This window comes from Rhea americana, unplaced genomic scaffold, assembly GCF_003343005.1.
Source record: "Rhea americana isolate MKP2758 unplaced genomic scaffold, rheAme1 scaffold_8, whole genome shotgun sequence".
NCBI classification, from domain to species: domain Eukaryota; kingdom Metazoa; phylum Chordata; class Aves; order Rheiformes; family Rheidae; genus Rhea; species Rhea americana.
In genome coordinates this window covers 927,290-932,890 of record NW_028186978.1, presented here as the reverse complement: position 1 = coordinate 932,890, position 5,601 = coordinate 927,290, and positions in this window count along the sequence as shown.

Genomic DNA, 5,601 nt, shown 5'->3' with positions numbered 1-5,601 from the left:
AAGTTCTCCAAACTTGGATCACAGTTTATACAAGCTTTGATAGCTTACAATGATCGACTTTATACATGCAACTCACAGAAATGCAGGTAACAGAGCATTTTTGTATGCAGGAGAAAATGCATCTTTCTGCATTGTATCTGCTTTTGTTTTGTTTAATTGCTTGATGAAATTAATGTAACACTATTGCAGGAACAAAGCACATCCTCATTAGAAGAATAGCTTGGAGGATGTTTTGGATGCTGTAATTAGCTTCTTTGAAATATTTATGTTCTTCCTAATGTTGCTTGAATAATGTTAATTATGGCTAGTGGAAAGGAAATCAGACAGCTGAGTATGTGAAACCATCATCATCTCCATCTTCAGAATAGTCAAGGTCATTCAGCACGTCACTGAATCCACTGCTTATCTGCACGCGCGCACACACACACACACACACACACACAGCTTGTGCAGAGGTCCATTCATGCTGTTTTTTCTGTGACTTTGATTTAATAAAAATGATGAGAAATCATCCCACCCATGTCTGAACTTAAACATTAAGAGAGTTTTTATCCATACTGTACTTCCTTCACCAAAATTTTCCCAACTTTACTAGCGCAGAGTGCTTGAGGTGTGTCACTGTAAGCAAGCATACCAGTGTCTCTCAGGACTTCAAATGGGTACATAAATACTTTTTGCCCTTCTATGCAATGAACAAGTTGCAAATATGGATATTCTTCTTACCTGTTTATGTTTTAGAGAACTAAGATTAGGGGAGGCAAGTCTCAACCACGAATAAATCCCTACTCTGATATTACAGTTCTTTAAGGTATTGTCTTCACATATTACTAACTAATAATGCAGATATATTTCCTTACAAATAGGAAATAACAATCAAGAAGCAATCCCTTTAAGGCATAATAGGCCCTACATTTTTTCAGGGTATTCTTTTCTTATTTTATTTAAAGTAATTCCTCAGCTCTTCCCCTACGAATACATAAAATTTAAATGATCTCAGGAGCCTCTAATGAACCATTGAGAAGAACTTTTCTGAAYTACTTTGGAACTCTGGCAGGAAATGACTCAGGAAATCCCAGCCCCTTGGCTAAGAGAAGACTCTGCTAGGGAACAGTGGTGGGACTGACTGCAGCAGATAGTCAGGGCTACCTCCAAAACCTGAATACCTTGCACACAAGGTGCTCATTTAACAGACAAAAGAAATTTCCTTGATGAACAACAGTGACTAAATCCAGCAAAACCAGTATTAGTGCGACTCTTCCCAAACTAGTGGATAGCTATTTCAGGGGGCAGGTTTAGCTCARTTGATTGGAGCATGGTGCTGCTAATGCTAAGGTTGCTGGTTCAATCCCTGTATGAGCTATGCTGAGGGTTGGACTAGATGATCTCCAGAGGTCCCTTCCAAACTTACCATTCTATGATTCTATTTAAATTAGAACTGAACTCGGCTCATCAGGTATAGAGAGACTGAAGTCTCCTATTCACAGATACATAGCATGGGCAAATGACTATTTCCTCATCCTTAATTTGGAAGGAATTTATTAAGGTAGAAAAGGAGGTCACTAAATTTCATCTCCACATTGTTTGCAATCTCAGGGAAAGACCAGTGTTGTTAAGCGAAAAGTAACACATGTRGAGAAAAATAGCCCATGTTGTACCTATGCAGCAATAGGCAGGAAACTAGCTACCATCAAGTAGGAAAGAGACCCTGGAATCACCATGGATGGTTCTACAAGGACACAAGCTCACTGCTCAGTGAGGTTAAAAAAAAAAAAGGCAAATAGGATGTACTAGAAATACTAGTACGACTACTACTTGTACTGCTATTATTATAAAGGCATGCAAAAAATAAAGAAAAATCTCAAAATAAAAAGCATCATTGAGCCACTGTACAAACCCCTGGTGCAGCCACATGTAGAATACTGCACTGCTGATCACCCACAGCTGAAAATGCTGAAAACTGTAGTAAGTACAGTACAAAGCAAGTTTGACAAGACTAGGACCCTTCTGCATGGAAAAGCCAAAACTTACAGAGTGATACAGTATTTATATATAAACACATATATATGAACAATGTAAAAAACGTGAAGAGAAGTGATTTTTAACTAATTCTTCCACCAGCATTCCTCATTATTTCCATACAAAACATGGGACTTGAAACAGAACACTTTATTTGCTTTATAAAGTCCCAAGGGTAGCACAAAAAATTTAATTTCTATTCAAAGAAAAGCAATACATTAAATAATAATGACWGTAGATGAGTAAGAGACATGGTCTCAGAAGCTGCTTGAAACGTGGCCAGTCTCCAAGATACTTCCATCATACTTTCTCTAATAATGCCCCAAACAAATCAACAGCTGTGATTGCTTAAAAAGGAGCACAGTTAGACTTATCTGGGAAAACAGAGTTTTGAGGAACCTGTCAATTAATGACACAAAATTAATAAAAKAATAAAAATTCAACTTTGCTTTCAGAATTTGCAGGTTTTATAAATAAAAAGACCTTAAGCATCCACCTTGAGGGTGGATGGTACCAACATTTAGAAACTGTCATCCTAGTCAACTCACAAGGCTGTTTGTTGAGCTGATGATTTTATAACAGGATCATTTCTTTTTGAAAGAGAAACAAACTAATGTCACCTAGGAATGGTTTATACTGTTTTCTTCACTATATATACATAAATCCCACCAGGAGGAAGGCTGCCTGGAAATTTTCCTTATAGAACATTGATATATTTTGGCAAAACATACCCATTGGTTCCAGAGCGACTCACAGTCCTAGGCTGAATGTGATATATTGTCTAAGCTCTGACTTTTCTCTGAAAGMAAAAAAGATAAGCTGAAGAGGTGTTAACACTGTTCAGTGTTTCCCTTTATTTTTTAAACTTAGCTGAGAATATTAGTCTCAGAATCACTATATGGTCTCTGCCAGCTTTCTAGTGAGGTATAGAGTTTCTCTGCATGCTACAGAGTTTCTCTGCATAGATGCAGCACTTAAACATTTCCTTAGTACTTGGGAAGTGCAAATAAAGAGATACACAGATACAAAAAGAAACAATTTGTCACCATGAGCAGGGGGACTGTAAGATTCTTAGGTTAGAAGCATCCTTCCATTATACATGTGCATTGAGTACAGCATASTAGTATCCTTATCCTTAGTTACTGGTTTCTTTACTGTACCACACTATTAATTTTTAATACTTCTTTAGGTTATAAAATGTATGTGACACAGACTGGAAAAATATAGTAATAAACAACTTTAAACCAATTCATTCTTATTTTGTTAAAAAAAATCGTGAAGCCCAACTAATGCCAGAAATCTCAAGCTTTCTGACAACAGAGAAACTATAGCTTTTCTCTCTCTGCTCCAGCGTATGACCYCTATAAAGTGGCTGAACTAGTAGGGCAGCCAGATTAACTCCGTATGGAAGTTCTTACATTTTAGGACACAAAAGTGACACTTGCTCTGTTTCATTAGCTGACACTTTGGCATCATCATGAATATGCATGCAGCTATATATGTCACTATTTACAGCACATGAGTAGTAAAAATGACTCCTCAGAACAAACTCTCCAAAWGAAAGCTACAGCAACTGCAGTTTTCCTCTCATTAAAAATCTGTTTGCTTGTATCATGTGGTGGGTCACATGGGTTCCTCCTGGACAAGTAAGAGACTTTTTCCTTATGAAAAAGACAATTTATCGATGCTGAATAAGATAGACTATTCCAACTACTACCATGAGAATGACAGTTCTCCCCGTTATCCTCTTCCTGGAACAGGAAATAAAACTGGACCGTCTGCATCACTGTCGCACTCCACATCTCCAGTGACAGCCCTTGAGTCATTACTTGTTATTCTAATTGGGGCAGAGAGCCAATAAAGACTATAAAAAACCCACAAACTTGAAGATAYCAGGTTTCATACAAATACTCAATTTAACAAGAATTCATGCCTCAAAGATCTTACAATTTAGTTTGAGTTAGGACCACAAAACTATATTTTTACAGGAACATKTAATTATATAATGAATTCTCCTTCCAAAAAAGTGTTTTACTACTGTGAATATTATTTTAAAATAGCAAGGTAGGGGACCATACTTCTGAACACTGATGGCTGGATTTGGAAAAACAGTTAAAACTTTCTATTCTTAAAGCTGTGGAAAAATTGATTATTCTGGTACAAAAACAAATATATTTTGACATGAGTGCTATGAAAATCAAGGAAAAGCAGAAATTGTTGACTTTGGCCCTTGCTAAAAAAAATGAAACAAAAACAATAAAAGGCAGATGGAAAAAGACACATTATCCAGAAAGAAATATTATTTTCAGACTTCTAGAGATCTTTTATATGCACAAAAAAGTGCAAAAAATGGCTTACTCAAACATAATATGCCTATGTCTATGTGTAACTTATTTATTTATTTATTTATTTATTTATTATGAAAGATATCATTCAATAGATGCTTTATGCTCTCATACCTTCTACTTATTTTCTTGCAATTTGATGAGGTCAACAGAAGCCTAACCAGGTTTAATATGTTTTCTAAAGAAAGTAGGATACTTTTACAATTATTTCATTGTTTCCTTTTCATCACATTAAATATAATGAGACTTATGTATACATTTCTCATAGAAAACTTCTACATACTTACAGGAATCACTACAAAAAAGAAACAATGCCAGTAACACAYCATCCAGAAGTTTACTTTTACACCTTCTGGCTACTATGCACAAGGAATTACCACTAGAAAGCACAAATTCAGACAAGTAAGAGTGATATAATACATCAGCCTTCAGCTTCTTCAGTCAGTGCTAAATTGAGACTCTAATTTAGCAAGCTGAAGTCTGCCTCTGGCCTTACTTCCCAGATGTGTAACCACTTCACAATAATCAGATCTGGCTGGTGGTGCTCCCTGGCAGATGCTGCACACATCCCGAGCTTCCTAAGTCATCCTTCTGTCTATGTAACTAAATGGGAGAAAAGTACTGCTGCTTGGTTTCTTGAAAGCCAACCCCAGGGTGGCCAGAAGCATTGGAAGAGGTTCATCGTGGGTAAATCAAGCCTGCAGGCAGTAGTCTTCCAGCTGAAGTTTCACCCAAGCAGAAAGCTAGATTGGAGGTTGTGAACAGCACTATGCTATCACCCAGAACTCAAAACTGTGCAGTGTAGCAGAAGCTAAAAAATACTGTTAGGACACATGACATTAAACCKGCATTTCAAGAACTCTGCACGTTCTAGGCTTTTGCATTTGTTCACTGAAGGGGGAGAAATTCTGCAGTTTAAAGCCCAGTGTGACTATAGAATGGACACTGAGGAGCCAATATAACAGAACCTGCTATCTGGCAAAGCTAGGGAGTGAAGCAGAATAAAAGCAGAAAAACACATTATAATAGGTTAAAAAATACAGAAATGAGAGCCAGRAGAAAGGCATGTTTTCCTGTGTTTTTTAAAGCACACTTGGAAATTTAACATGAAAAAGTTTTAGCTGTCAGGAAGAGCAAGAYGGTATCATATCCTTTGGGGAAAAAYCAAACCAATGTACACCAATGCGATTTTTCCACCTAAWTTCTTTGACTTCCAATTTCATATTGCTGTCTTCTCAAA